A 17,310-nucleotide genomic window follows, 5' to 3' on the forward strand; every position below is an offset into this window, starting at 1 on the left:
CTGGAGAGTAATTTGGAACTATTTCCAAAGGATCAAAAAAACTATGTATATCCTTTGATCCAGCAGTGTCACTACTTCATCTGTATCCCAAAGAGATTTTGAATGAGGAAAAAGACCAAATTGTTTGTAGCAGCTCTTTTTGTAGTGGCAAGGAACTAGAAACTGAGTGGACGCCCATCAGTTGGGGAATGGCTGAATAAGTTATGGTATGTGAAAGTAATGAAATATTATTGTTCTATAAGAAATGATGAGCAAGCTGATTTCAGAAAGACTTAAATGAATTGATGCTGAGTGAAGTGAACAGAGCCAAAGGAACAATAAACACAGTAACAGCAAGATAATCAGATGTGATGAACGTGGCAATAATTCAATACCATTCCAATAGACTTGGGATGGAAAATGCCACCCACATATAGAGAAAGAACTATGGAGACTGAATGCAGATCAAAACATTGCATTTTCACCTTTTTTCTGTCTTTTGGCTTTTTTTCCTTTTTGATATGATTTTTTTTCATAGCATGACAAATCTGGAAATATGATTAAAATATTATACATTTTGGGCAGTTAGGTGGCACAGTGGATAAAGCACCAGGCCTAAAGTCAGGAGGACCTGAGTTAAAATTTGACCTCAGACATTTAACACTTACTGGCTATGTGACCCTGGGCAAGTCACTTAATCCCAATTGCCTTAGCAAAAAAAATTACATCTTTAACTTATATCAGATTGCTTGCCCTCTTTGGAGAGGGAGATAAGGAGAAAAATTTGGAACACGAAGTCTTACAAAAATGAATTTTGAAAGTTATCTTTATGTGCATTTAGAATAATAAAATATTATTGAGAAAAATTAAAAAGAGATAAAAACTATATGAAGGAGAAATATTAGCAATAATGGAAAAAAAGAGACGATCAATGTTTACTTTTGAAAGCACTCACTAGTAATAATGTTTTGTCCTTAAAGGTGCTTATATGTCTTACAAAATACTTTACTATAAAGCACTGTGAAGTAAATAAGGCAAGAATTATTATTCCAATTCTATACTTGAGAAAATGGAGGCACAGAACATATATGTGAATTGCCCAAGTTACATGGCCAGCAAGTGATTTAGGAGGATCTGAATCTAGATTGTTGGACTTTACCTTCTTCTACACCAGTAGTTCTTGATATATGATCTGGGAAACCTGAGGATCTCAAAGACCCCCTTCAGGGGTTTCAAAATATCAGAATTATTTTCATAGTAACACTTATTATTTTGAAGCAATTTTAATTTCTATTATAGTAAATATAGATTAATTTTTCCCACCTATACAGGCTTCCTCAGTAATTTTTTAGATTATAAAGGGGTGCTGAAACAGAAAAAAAATTTCACAATAATGTTTTATACTTATAACATATGTTGTCATTTTTTTGGTACATGTTCTGTCCTTCCAGCTACACTGGAAACTCCTTGAACTAATGGACAGTGCCTAATACCTCTTTCAATAACTCTCTGTAACTAGCACAGATTTAGAGATAAGTACCATCTACTCATAGAATTTCAGAGGGAGAAATCTAGAGACACACTTTAACTAAGGAGCTAAAATTCTCCTCATGGAAGAATTTTCTGTTTTTCCATCCCTCATGTATCAAACTTCCTATTCTCATCAGGGTCTCCTGATGTAGCACCCTTTCCTAGGATGTTCATCTCCTCACCCATTATCAAGTGATAAGATAATTAACTGGTCTTGTGCAACTATATATTTGGGATATAGAACACACCTACCTCCCAATTATTTGGCCTCAAATGAAAAAAAAAGTTTTGACTCTATAAACATACATCCCAACTTCTTTATTTTATATAGGAGTACTGAAATTCAGGGCAGCTAAGTGATGTATTGGATAGAGTGGCAGGTCAAGAGTTAAGAAGCCTAATCTTCCTGAGTTCAAATCTGCCCCTAAACACTTGATAGTTGTGTGAAGTTGGGCAAGTCAATTAACCTTGTGTGACTCATTTTTTCATCTGTACAATGAGCTGGAGAAGGAAGTAGCAAACTCACTCCATTTTTCTATCAAGAAAACCCCAAATATGATCATGAAGAGTCAGACATAAATGGAGCAATTGAAAATTAAGGCCCAATGGACAGTAATTTGCCTACTAGTTAAGAAAAAATTGATGTCTGGACCTTAAAATTCCGCAATCTTTTCCTTATTTCTACAAAACTACAAAATACTGGTACAGAAAGATGACAGCTGACTCTCTCTTCAATTACATTTTACATAAGCTCTTGCAAATTTATTGATCACAGTTTCTCTTTGCAACTGGGAATATTCTTTCTTGTCCTCTTTTTATTTTTTACAGTCTTTTCTTAATAATAGCTGTATACCATCTAAAAATCAAGAAAACATAAAATGCCTGAAGTAGACAAGTAACAATAGGGACATGGGAACTTACATCTTAGATTACTTTCTCTCTAAAAGCTACTTATATTCCAGGATGAAAATGTTCCACCCCTTTTTCTTCTTACCAAGAGCATATTACTCTTGTATTTCAACATCTCTGGTGGTCAGTGCCCTGCTTTTGGCATTCTAGGTCCTCCACATGTGTGACTCCATCCTCCTTTGCAGGCATACTATCCCATTATGCACCCTATTCTTGTCCTGCCTTCTCCCATCTCCATATATTTGTATATATCATTCCCCCATTCTCATAAAGGACTTCCAGTTTCCTAAACCTGTCTCTGAATTTGTTTTTATTTGCATCTTTCCTGTTATTCAATGCTGAAAACAGTTTTTCCCCAAAGCTTTTTGTAACAACCTCTCCTCCTGCCTCAGCCAAAAGGGATCTCACTTGGTGCTTCCACAAGGCCCAGAGTAAATGGATGTCCTCCAGAGGCCAGACCACCATGTACTTCAATGTAACCCCAGAGAAGAATAGAAACACCCCACTAGGCCTTAGAGCATGCTTGTCATCAGCACTAGGATCCCAGATCAGCTCTAGGTAAGTTGTCATACCCCTAGAGAGAGGACAAATAGGAAAATAAGAGGATGGAGGGAAACACATAGATAGTAATCATAATTGTGAATGAGAATGGCATGAACTCTCTCATAAAATGAAAATGGATAATGGAATGGATCAAAAACCAGAATCCTACATATCTTCTCATTTTCAAGCAGACAGACACAAACATAAAGGTAAGAGAGTGGAACAGAATCTATTGTGTTTCATTTGCAGAAAGAAAGTAGGAACAGAAATCAAAGTAAAAACAAAAATAGAACTAAGGTACTATAGACAGTAAAGCAATATATAATGCTAAACATATATTTACCATAATCCAAATTGTTAAAGGAAAAGTTCAGTGAGTTATAGGAAGAAATAGTTAGTAAAACTATACTAGAGGTTACCTCAACTATCCTCTGTTAGAATTCAACAAGTAGAAACAAAAAAAAAACAAATAAGAAAGAAGCTAAAAAAGTAAATAGAATATTAAAATTATTAGATATTAAAGAGCTTTGGAGAAAACTAAATGGGAACAGAAATAAATATGCTTTTTCTCATACTTACACAAAAACAGACTATTAAATAGGACATAAAACCTCAAAAAATACATGTAAAAAGCAAAAATATTAACTGTCTTTTTGGATCATAATGCAAAAATTAATTTTCAACAAAGGACAATGGAAAGATAGATAAAGATTAATAAGAAACTAAGTAATCTAATCCTAAAGAATAAGAGAGTTAAAGAACAAATCAGAGAAAGACTCAATAATTTTGATAAAGAACAAAATTGTACACCAAAATTTATGGGATGTAACCAAAGGAGTATTTAGGGGAGATTTTATTTATCTAAAACCTTACATCAACAATATGAGGAAAAAAACCAGAGCAATGAATGGGACATGCAACTAAAAATCAAAAACCTAGAAAAACAAATTAAGAATCCCCAATTGGAAATTTTGAAAATCAAAGGTGAGATTAGTAAGATTGAAAGAAAAACAAAACAAAAACCTATTGAGCCAATAAATAAATCTAGGAGCTGGTTTTATGAGGAAACAAACAAGCAAACTCAATAAGATAGATAAGCCATTTGTAAATTTGGTTTAAAAAAAAAAAGAAAAACTAAATATCAAGTATCAAAACTAAAAAGGGTGAAAACACCATCACTGAAGAAGAAATTAAAGCAATCATTAGGAAATAATTTCCCCAATTACATGCCAATAAAGTTGACAATGTGGGTGAAATAAATGAATATTTACAAGTATATCTATATATACATATATTGTATATATTACTTAAATGAACAGATTAGAAAATAGAAAGTCTAAATAACTGCAACTTAGAAAATGAAGTTGAACAAGCTATTAATGAATTTTCTAGGAAAAATACCCAGGGCCAAATGGGTTTAGCAGTGAATTCCACCAAATCTTTAAATAATAATGAATTCTCATACTATATAAACTTTGGAAAAATAGGCAGAGAAGGAATCCTACCAAATTCTTTTATGGCACAAAATTCAGTGCTGATATCTGAAAGAAATGACAGCAATTATCACAAGGATAACACACTGTGACCAGGTGGGATTGATACCAGCAATGCAGAAATAGTTCAATATTAGGAGAACCATCCACATGACTGACTATATCAATAACAACACCAACAGAAATCAAATGATTGTCTCAATAGATGCTGAAAAATCTTTTGACAAATATAACCCCCATTCCTAATAAAAATACTAGGCAGTGTAGAAATAAAGAAAGAATTTCTCAAAATGATAAGCAGTATTTATCTAAAATCATTAGCAAGCATTATCTGTAATGAGGATAATCTAGAATCCTTTTCAAAAAGATTAGCTTTAAATCAAGGATGTCCACTATTGCTTATATGATTCAATATAGTACAGAAATATTAGCTATAGAATAAGAGAAGAAAAAAGAAATCAAAGGAATTAGAATGAGCAAGGAGGAAACACCACTATCATTCTTGGCAGATGATATGATGGTATACTTAGAAAACATCAACTAAAATTTTACTTTAAATCATCAACAACTTTAATAAAGTTGTAAGATATAAGATAAACCCACATAAGTTACCAGCATTTCTTCATATGATCAACAAAGTCCAACAGCAAGAGATAGAAAAATTCCATTTATATTAAACGGAACAAATTGTAAACAGTATAAAATACTTAAAAGTATATCTGCCAAGACAATTCTAGGAACTATATGAACACAGTTACAAAACACTTTTTACATAAATAAAATTAAATTTTAAAAATTAGTAAAATATCAGTTCCTCATGGGGAACTGTATACAGTGGCTGAGCCAATATAATAAAATTGACAATTCTGTCCAAATTAATTTACTTCTTCCATGCCATAACAATCAAATTACCAAAAAGCTATCTGATAGAGGTAGAAAATAATAACAAAATTCATCTGACGGAGCAAAAGATAAAAAATATAAAGGAAATTCATGAAAAAAAATTAATGTTAAATCTCAAACTATATTATATAATAGTAATCATCAAAACTATCCAGGATTAGATAAAAAATAGACTGGTGAATCTGGAATAAACTTAGTGCATAAGACACAGTAGAGAATGACTACAGTTACCTCATATTTATTAAATTCAGATTTTGGGATAAGAACTCACTATTTGACAAAAACTGCCAGGAAAACTGGAAAACAATAGGATACAAGCTAGATATAGACCAACATTGCCCACTATGTACCAAGATAAGATCAAAATGGGGACATGCTTTAATCATAAATGGTGATACCATAAGCAAATGAAAAGAGCAAGAAATAATCTACAAGTCAGATTTAAGAGAATGGGAAAATTCATAATCAAACAAGAGAGAAAGTGCATTACAAAATGGGAAATAGTTTTGATTACATTAAATTAAATAGCTTTTATACAAATAAAAGCAATGCAACCAAGATTAGTAGGAAAGCTGAAAACTAGGAAAATATTTAAAGCAAGTCTCTCTGATAAAGTTCTCATTTCTTAAATATATAGAGAATTGAGTGAAATTTTAAGAATACAAGTCATTCCCCAATTGATAAATAATCAACGGATATGAAGAGGCAGTTTTCAGATGGGAAATCAAAACTATCTGTATACATATGGAGAAGTGCTTTAAATCACCTTTGATAAAGAGAAATGGAAATGAAAGCAACTCATACTTATCAGATTGGCTAAGATGACAGGAAAAGATAATGATAAATGTTGGAGAGAATGTGGGAAAATTGGGCTACTAATGTACTGTTGGTAGAATTAAACTAATCCAACCATTCTGAAGAGCAATTTGGAACTATGCCCAAAGGTCAATCAAACTGTGCATATTGCTACTAGGTCTGTATACCAAAGAGATCATAACAAAGGGAAAAGGATCTCTATGTGCAAAAATATTTCTAACAGCTTTTTTTTTTTTTAAATTTGTGGTGGCAAAATACTGGAAATTGAGCCAATGGCATCAGTTGGGGGATGACTGAACAAAGCATGATATATGGATGTAATGGAATACCATTATGCAATAAGAAGTATGGACAAATTTCAGAAAAACCTGGAAAGTTCTAAGAACTGATGCAAAGACAAAATGAGCAGGAAAACATTGTACACAGTATCAGCAAAATTGTGTGATGATCAGCTATGAATGAATGATTCAGCTCTTCTCAACAAACAATAATCCAAAGTACAAGGGATTCATAAAGAAAAATGCTATATATAATCAGATAAAAAATCTGATGAACTCTGAATTCATATTTTTTCACTTTATTCCTTATTATGTTTTTCCCCTTTAGATCTGTTTCTTCTTTTCACAACTATGACTAAAATGGAAATTTGTTTTACATGATAGCACATATATATATATATATATGTATATATATATATATATATATATATATATATATATATATATATACATATATATATATATATATATATAATATCAAAGTGTCTACTATCTTCAGAAGAGAGGAGGGAGGGAAGGGGGAAACTTTGGAATTCAAGATCTTATAAAAATGAATGTGAAAATTTTTCTTGGCTTGTAACTGGGGAAAAATGCTTTTTAAAAAGTGATCTCTTTTCCCCTCTATCCTTAGAGAATATTTTCTAGACTTCTCTTTTGCACTTATGTCACTCTCTTATCTACACAGTTATTTGTGTGCAAGTCTCATCTCCCCTCCTCTTGCCCCCACATTAAAATATAAGCAGGATCTGTGTTCTATCTACTTTTGTAACTCTAGAACCTATTATTGTGCCCTGTTTATAGAAGGCACTTGATTAATATTTATGTAAATAAATGGAAACATCTTCAAATATTGACTGTCAAAAATTAAACTACCTAACTGCACTTGTAACAGCTGTCTCTGAATCTCCTAAAAAATTGCAGATCAGGAGTATGCTGTTAAATGTTTACCAACCAGTTCTGTGATGGAAAATGTATATAGGACATACTTATAAGTTTAATCTTCATGATTAAAATTTTATTAAGTCTGCACAATCAAAAAACCCAATAACTCAAACACCGATTTAAAGCATTTGCTGATTTCTGAAATTTAAATACACACTGAAAATTTCATAATCAGTTCTCCAAAGAAAGTTTGAGCCAGCTCTGCATCTATCCCTCTTTATTCCTCTCCTTAATTAGGTTGTAACTTACAACCTTAGATAGTTGGCCAAGGCACTGAAACTTGGCAAAGTTAAGAGATTTGTCTATGAACATATGACTAATCTGGCAAAATTTCAACCCGGTCTCCCGACTCTATGGCTAACCCTCTATCCACTTTGACATTTAGGCACCTGAGTTTCAGACAGGTTCTGTGGTTGCTTACATTCACATAGCTAATACACTGTAGAGGGTTCTAGTTATCTCAAACTGCTCAGAGGAAACAGTAGTAACTGTGAGGGAAATGGCAGTTTGTCAAAAAGTAGAATGGCATATAGTGGGTAGAATGTGAGATCTGGAGTAAGTAAGACTCATCTTCCCGAGCTCAGGTCTGGGCTCAGACACTTAGGCTCAGACACTTACTAACTGGGTGATCTTGGGTGTCATCTAACCCTGTTTGCCTCAGTTTCCTCATCAGACAAAATGGCAAACTATTTTAGCAGCATTGCCAAGAAAAGTCCAAATGGGATCACAAAGAATTAGACCAAACAATCAGTTCAATGTGCAGGATATGACTGATTTCCCTTCTAGTCCCTTATCAAAGTGTCAGCAATCCTATACTTTTAATCTGGACATATGATTTTACTTAGGTAATTTACCAAGAGAGCTTGGCACTCATTCTAAAATTTATTGTCTTAGAGAGTTTCTTGGAGAGGGCACTGAGAAGTTTAGTGACCTGCACAAGGTCATAAAATCAGTGTATATTAAATTTGAAACCAGGTCTTCCTGACTCTAAGGTCAACTTTCTGTCTACCTACTACGCAATGTTGCCTCTCCCTAGGCTCCAGTACATTTAACCTCATAGTTATTGCCCAGAAGACTACCTAATAAGAGAGGGACAGAGAGAGAGAGAGAGAGAGAGAGAGAGAGAGAGAGAGAGAAACAACACAGAGAAAAAGAGATACACAGAGAGAAACAGAGAAAAAGAGAAAGAGACAGACACACACAGACAGAAAGAGGAAGAGAGATGCAGCAAGTATAGTTGAATGGATTGTTGATAATGATTGACAAAGAACTGTAGTGTAGATGAAGGGAACAAAGAGCCATTTGTATCCATTGGGAGCATATGACCAGCTGCCCTAGTGTGGATAAAACTGTTCCATTTGTTAATCTGCTTTATTGGATTTCCTTCAAGAAGCTCCTTCAACCTGGTTCTCTTTTTTTCTTTTTTCTTTTTCAAAGTCATAATTGAAAAGTAGAAGAACAAGGAAGGAAGTACCCTAGACAATAAATAACACCTCTTGTAGCTAATTTCTTTTTCTCGAGCTTTGAGCCAGCTATCTCAAAAAACAGTCATAAGATATTCAGAGAAAAACATTAACCAATCTTTTAAAACAACATCATTCATAGCTTCACATTTGCTTGGTTTTTGCCATCATTTGGGTGATGACAAGCAAAGTTATCCTCTAATATTTCAAATAACCATAGGATGAGATGATAGAAAGAACATTTACTTAACTAGGTATCAATAAGGTGGGTTTCCATTCTATTTTCTAACTTCAATTAGCCATGTAAGAAGAGCAAATAATTTTATTTCTCTGAGCTGCAACAATTCATCTATAAAAGAGAAAATATTTTTCCTATATAATAAATTATATATGGAGAGAGAGAGGGAGAGAGAGAGAGAGAGAGAGAGAGAGAGAGAACTTTGAGCTTTACAAAATATATACTTCATAACAGCTCTATTATTAACCCTATTTTGCAGATTAGGAAACTGAGGTACACAGAGATTAAGTGATTTTCCTGTGATTATAAACTAGTTAACTATCAGACTGAAAATGTAATTTTATATCTTTTCCTTAAAAGTACTCTTCCCACACCATACTGACTTTTCTACCTGTGTAGCAAATAAAGAAAAAGAATTAAAATCATTATAAAAATCATCAATATTGTACAAATAGAAGCTATGTACACATGTTGTTGCTCAGTCATTTGAGTTGTACTTTCTTCTTTGTGACTTATTTAGAGTTTTCTTGGCACTGAACTGGTTTCCCATTTCCTTCTCCAGCTCATTTTACAGACAAGGAAACTGAGGCAAATAGAGTTAACTAACTTGCTTGGGATCACACATCTAATAGTGTCTGAGATTAGATTTGAACTCATGAAGATGAACCTTCCTGAATCTAGGCCTGCCACTCTACTCACTAGATCATCTATCTATCTATCTATCTATCTATCTATCTATCTATCTATCTATCTACATCTATTCATGTATATATATATATATATGTATATATATATATATACACACACACATACAAACATATAAAACATTCATTCATTTTTAATCCTTTGGAGAATATCATTTTTCTCTTACCCATTGCAGTATACTTCTTAGATAAGCTCCTTAAAGGCAGGAACTATCTTTGCTTCTTTTTGGATCCTTATTAATTGATTGATATTGATTTTTCTCTTCATTCCTGTTACAAGTAAAACTTCAAACTTCCTTTTATAGTTTTTGGTCAGTAATTTCCCCAAATGTGTCTCTTGGAGTTTTAAATAATTGTATGAGAGAGAAAAAATATCTAAAAATCCCCCCAAATAGAGATTTCAGAGAGAATAAGGTCTTTGGAAGTAGGTGGTTGGAAGGCATAGTTTTTCCTTATGAAGGACATAAAACTTTGGGTTATCTAAAAGACCTTTGGGCACAAAGGAGAGATTCACCAAAAAGTTGGAATCTTCTCTTTAATAGCTATTTTAAATTACTTCATTTTCTAAGGACAATATAAACTTTTAGGGTAGTACAATTACATCTGTAAATGTTCTTAGGGTTAAAAGTGGGAATATATAGAAAGAGAATTGTATAGACTAATATTTATGGGCTATTTTGAGTTCATTGTGCTGTTTTTGTATTCTTTGTGGAGCAAAGTGAAAATTGTTTCATCTCTGACATATATTGTTACCTTGAGTGCTTTCATGGGAACTGAGAACATTAATGGAACCCTAAATGTAAACTTTATTATGATGGAAACTCTGGGTGGGGGCAAAATGAAGCAAAAATGATTATTTTAGTGTAGGGAGAGAGGGAAACAGCTCCTTCTGCCAAACCTAGAATTTCAGAGCTTGAAGTACTAAACCACTGATATTTTCATCACTTTTAAAAATGCTAAAATCCATATTTCCCCTCAAATAATTAATAACTTTCCCTCTTTCAGCTATCTTGAATTACTTAAAATTATGACCAGTTCAGTATTAGATTTTCTCTGTGTATATTTGGTCTAATATAGCTGCTATTCCTATTTATGTTTTCTATGGTGACAGTCTCATACAGTAGGTAGGAGATGGTGATGCGAGAGTTCTAGAATGGTAGTCATTATGGGGAGAAAGAGTATGAGAGAATTTTGTTTCTTTTCAAGTCTCAGATCTCTTGCCAGTGAAGTGACAGATGTCAGTGCTGGGCATCCAACACAGTCCCGTATTCCCGACTCTAAATGTAGCACTCCTTCCACTTGTCCATCTTGCCTCTAAGTATTAAGATCTTTTACTCTATTCTTTTGCATAAATAAAGGTCAAGAGATCTCCTTTTCCTTTCCCAGATCTCCATTCTCCAGCCCAGTTCCTCCTAGTCCCAAGTTCACTTGAGAGAGACACCAGTCTTCTTCATCTCCAATGACAGAAACCTTCCCAAACCTCATCTTTTCCAATCCAACACACCTCTGTGATAGTGATTACTTCTGTCTGTTGCCTTTCTGTAGCCTGCCTTCTGGGGCTTGGATTTGGGCAGATGGAGCATAGACAATTTAGGGCCCGTTATTTGGAAGTCAACGAATTGGTATCACAGAATTATTCTCACTTCTACCAGTGATTAATTTATAGGAAAGTCATGTTTCTGTCACCTTCTCAGATAGCCTCATTTCCCCTTCATAGGTGTTTTTTCAAATTAATACTTGCTACAGAGGGTGAATTAAGAACAGGTGGGACCCTGAGGCAAAACAGTCTCATAGATTTGTCTCCCTCTTTCCCCCATGACTAGCCTTTGTTTACAATGAAATTTGTAATCCAAAATAGAGGTTTTAGGTCCCTCAAACCTGGGGCCCCCAAGGCAATGACACTTTTTGAATATATTTCTGTTAATTTATTTCCACTAGCTACTAAAGTGCTATAAGATATTTTCTGTGACAGTAAAATGAGTGTTAGTAAGGGCCATATTTTAATTTATCCTTGCTTCTTCCCTAGTGCTGATCACCATCTTTTGGATATAGTTCATCTTTAATCAATGGGAGATAGGAGGGTAGTAGAAAAAGGAAGGAAAGAAAAAAAAAAGGAAGAGAGTGAAGGGAAGGAAGGGAAGGAAAGGAAGGAAAGAAAATGTAAAAAGAACTAAATTTAGACTCTGGGGATTCACAACTTGAAAAGCTGTGAGCTGGGGAAAAGGAGGCATTCAAGACCTACAATGGTCACTGAAAAAACCTCTGGCTAGAGTTGTTACATTATCTGAATATTCTCTTCATTTCAGTATAGGTTGGAATGAGCTGTGTGGGGAGAGAGGGAAGAAGGGAGAGAGTGTAGAAAGAGAAAGAAAAGAATAAGGATGAAAAAGAGAGACAGAGAATGAATAATTTGGGGACCTCATGAACCCTCTAGAAGTGTGACTTAGTATCTCTATATTGTGAATGAATAGGGACTGTTAATTTGGTATAGATCCCTGAGCAATATGAGGGCACATTTTAGACTTTCATGTGTGAATCCCCAGAGGTATTCAAATCACTACCCTGGATTTACCCTTTTAGTGAATATACAGATGATTGAGAAAAAAAAAGAATTAATACTAGTACTGATGAATTCAATTGGGGCAATTCTAGCAATTAAGAATGTTATGACAAAGTTCTAAAAGATATTTTTAAGTAGATATCTTTTAAAAGTAGACATCTGACTGCTACTCTGAGTCCGAGTATCACCCGCAAAAAAGAGGATGCCCAGTGAGGTTCAAGTGAGGCCCAAAGCTTGAAAAACAACAAATCTAGTTAATAGTGAGTAGTCCTGTATCAGATACCCATGGGTGCCCACATTCGATCTTGGGATTGATGTTGACAATGAAGTAAATACAAGACATTTATCTCTTTTCAAATGACTTGAAATCAAGCATTCATTGGCACAAGTCAAAGTATTATAAGGCCAAGCAATCAGTGTCGACTGGCAAAGTATTTAAATCCATGCATGTGGTTTCCAGTTACTCTTTTCTTAGTTCCCATAATATACCCACAGGGTATGTTTCATAATCCACCAGTAAATACCTGCTATCACTTGAGTAATTTTGGAGAACAATGGAAAATTCACACGTACACTGCTTCCAAAAGAATTATAATTATCTGAAATCTACATCTGCTATGATAGAATCTTATTTTTGGGGCATATTCAGATATTTAAACATCTGTTGACCTCTGTGCATGATTGGAGGCCAGTATTTTCTTAATTCTTAATTCTCTTCCCCCCCTTCATTGATTTTCCATATTTTGTGAAGTATAAAACGGAGAGAGAAAGAACACTGCAAAGACTTGAAGAGGATGGAAAGTAAAAAGATGCAAGGAATTATTAGGAAATTCCTTTGGAATGACTTTTCTCAGCTGAGGCTATCCCAAGTTACCTCATTGGACACTCTTTTTAGGCTAAGTAGTTGATAGGAAAAGGCCAGCTTATCAAACATCAGACTTACTTATATGTAGTGGGAAGAAAACTGTGTGGATAATGTGAGACATTAGAAGTCTTGAATGAATAAAAATATAGGAATGAAGTAGGATATGAAGTTGGGACCTGTCATAATGAAAACATACTTAGGAAGGTTTAACATGTTACTTCTAAACCAGTACAGGAAAACATGGAACCCACAATAAAGGAAGGCACAAAACAAAGCAACAATCTGAGAAGAGGAATTGGTGTCCTGGATAGATGTGAGACTCAATAGAGCACTTGAAAAATGATGGGCTCTGCAAATTCAGCAAAATCTGGTGGGGATTTTTAGGTTTCTTATCTGAGTCACCCAAACATTGGAGGAAGAGAGTGAAGAATCAGTAGCTGAATGATGGTACTGATTCATGGCAGTGGGGGACAGGTGTTTATGAATGTCTATGTTGTTCTTAGTCATGGTTAGTACCATTCCAAAGTCCAAATATAACATCTACCAGAACTGGAGATGTTCTCAATAATGAAAGCTGTGATCAGATTCAGCTTAGAGCTTCCTTTATAAATCATTACTGTGATTTTATCCCCAATTTCCTGTTTCTAGAAAAGAGTGTTCAGCCCTGGTATGTCAGACAATCTGGTGGGCATGGTACAGAGGCTAGGGAAAGCAATTCTAGCAGTTATATCTCAAACCCATTTTGCACAAAGCCTCTTTTGATCGTCATCATTCAAATCCTAATATTTACTGTGTCCATATTTATTTATGTCTCTGCTGTCTCTTTTCCCCAGTTCCCCTCCCTCCAAAAAAAACCAGGCCTTCAACTTAGAACATAAATTTCTTGAGGGCATTTTTGTTTGTTTTATTTCGCAGGACCTAGCACTGGGACTTGTACAGAGTAAGCACTTTATTATTACTTGTTGATTGATTGATTGAATACAAGTACTGACTGTAAATCATTGATTAACAGGAATCTCCTGAGCCCGTGGAGCTGTCAGCACCTCTTGTATCTCTTGGAAGGCTAAGCTCTCTGGGACTCTTTATACTAGAACTCGAGATCTAATCCAGGCCCACTGTTAACGGTGTCAGAAAGAGGGGACAAGGACATTTCTTGTGAAATATTCAAGTCTTTAACGTTCAGTGTGGGACCTTTGAGAATAATCATGTACTAGTAGCCTTTGGTCTTGGGAAATTAGGAGGACTTGCATTTTATTGGTTCTACTACTGATAGAGAAGAGAGGGAAAAAGAGGTAAACCACGTTTTGAACAAAGTGAAGCATTCTAAGAAATTCACTTAAAATGGGAGACCAAAATGATAAAAACACATGAATGGGCAGTTTTAAAAGGAAGAAACAGAACTATCATTAGGTATATGGAATGATGCTTTGACTTTTTAGTAATTAGGAACATGCAAATTAAAACAACTTTGTGGTTGCACCTTAGACCCATCAGATAGGCAAAGATGACCAAAAAGAAAAGAAAACTTTAGAGAGGTTGGAAGACAGGATTATTAAGACATTATTGGCAGAGCTTGTGATTTGGTAGAACCATCCTAGAAAGCACTGAAAGGTGCCCCTAAAGTCACCAAATAGGATATACATTTTGACTCATAATTAGGCCTATATCTCTCAAAGAGAACAATAATAATGAAAAATACCCAAACTCAAAAAAAATTACTTTTATAACTCTTTTTATAATGAGTAAGAAAATGAACAGCGAAGGGTACAGAAGGTAGAGTGTTGAGTCTGGAGTAGGAATTCTCTCAAGAATTCAAATCTGACCTCAGACATTTCCTAGATGTGTGAACCTGGGCAAATCACTTAATCCTGTCTGCCTCAGTTTCTTCATCTGTAAAATGAGGTGGAAAAGGAAATGGCAGCTCCAGTATTTTTGCCAAGAAATCTTCAAATAAATCACAAAGAGTCAGATATAACTGAAAATGATTGAACAACAGTAACAACAACAACAAAGAGAAAATTAAGGAGATGATCTAGTTTGGGGAATGGTTGAACATATTATGGCATAAGCATTTTTTTTTTAGAATTTTTTCCACAGTATATATGCATGAGTAATTTTTTTATAATATTATCCCTTGTATTCATTTTTCCAAATTATCCCCCCCCTCCCTCCACTCTCTCCCCCTGATGACAGGCAATCCCATACATTTTACATGTGTTACAATATAACCTAGATACAATATATGTGTGTAAATACCATTTTCTTGTTGCACATTAAGTATTAGATTCCGAAGGTATAGGTAACCTGGGTACATAGACAGTAGTGCTAACAATTTACATTCACTTCCCAGTGTTCCTTCTCTGGGTATAGTTTTTTCTGTCCATCATTGATCAACTGGAAGTGAGTTGGATCTTCTTTATGTTGAAGATATCCACTTCCATCAGAATACATCTTCATACAGCATTGAAGTGTACAGAGATCTTCTGGTTCTGCTAATTTCACTCAGCATCAGTTGATGTAAGTCTCTCCAAGCCTCTCTGTATTCCTCCTGCTGGTCATTTCTTACAGAGCAATAATATTCCATAACCTTTATATACCATAATTTACCCAACCATTCTCCAATTGATGGGCATCCATTCATCTTCCAGTTTCTAGCTACTACAAAAAGGGCTGCCACAAACATTTTGGCACATACAGGTCCATTTCCGCTCTTTAGTATTTCTTTGGGATATAATCCCAATAGCAGCAATGCTGGGTCAAAGGATATGCACAGTTTGATAACTTTTTGGGCATAGTTCCAAATTGCTCTCCAGAATGGCCGGATTCTTTCACAACTCCACCAACAATGTATCAGTGTCCCAGTTTTCCCACATCCCCTCCAACATTCATCATCATTTGTTCCTGTCATCTTGGCCAATCTGACAGGTGTGTAGTGGTATCTCAGAGTTGTCTTAATTTGCATTTCTCTGATCAGTAGTGATTTGGAACACTCTTTCATATGAGTGGAAATAGTTTCAATTTCATTTTCTGAGAATTGTCTGTTCATATCCTTTGACCATTTATCAATTGGAGAATGGTTTGGCTTCCTATAAATCAGGGTCAGTTCTCTATATATTTTGGAAATGAGACCTTTGTCAGAACCTTTACTTTTAAAAATATTTTCCCAATTTGTTACTTCCCTTCTAATCTTGTTTGCAATAGTATTGTTTGTACAGAAACTTTTTAGTTTGATGTAATCAAAATATTCTACTTTGTGATCAATAATGATCTCTAGTTCTCCTCTGGTCATAAATTCCTTCCTCCTCCACAGGTCTGAGAGGTAGACTATCCTCTGTTCCTCTAATCTATTTATGATCTCATTCTTTATGCCTAAATCATGTATCCATTTTGATCTTATCTTGGTATATGGTGTTAAGTGTGGATCCATATCTAATTTCATGGCATAAGCATTTAATGGAATATTATTATACCATAAGAAATGATGAAAGGAGTGATGTCATAGAAACCTGAAAATACTATTGCATAGTTAAAAAGAACCAGGAGAATAATTTATATAATATGTAGGTTATAAAGAAAAATAACTTTGAAAGAATCTATGTAATGCTAACCACCTCCTGACAGAGAAATGATAGGCTCAAGAGGAAAAGTGAGAGGTACAGTTTTGAACATAACCAATATAGACATTTGAAAATGCTATTTGTTTCAAAGGTTTTTTTTTTCTTTTTTATCCCATTATCATGGAGCTTTATGAGAGAGGAGAACCAAGGATAGGGTAACCAAAATAATGTAACTGAAGGAAGGCCAGAAAGATTTATAGCCAAGAAGGTCAGCAAAGTTGCATTATTATATACTGTTTATAAAGCAAGCTCTACATAATAGTCTCTTTTTCATTACAATATTCTCCTATGCTGCAGTGTGCACAGAAATGCTTGTTTTATTTAGGATTTGCTAAGTTTGGAATTAAAAAAAAACAACAAAAAACTATAAACATGAGAGACAACCAATGAAAAATCATGAAGACAGGAGATGCAGTTTCATCTTGGGGAAAAAAAAATAGCTGACCAATTTGACTGGAATAAAGAGTGTA

Source organism: Sminthopsis crassicaudata, chromosome 1 (genome assembly GCF_048593235.1).
Source record: "Sminthopsis crassicaudata isolate SCR6 chromosome 1, ASM4859323v1, whole genome shotgun sequence".
In the NCBI taxonomy this organism is placed as follows: Eukaryota; Metazoa; Chordata; class Mammalia; order Dasyuromorphia; family Dasyuridae; genus Sminthopsis; species Sminthopsis crassicaudata.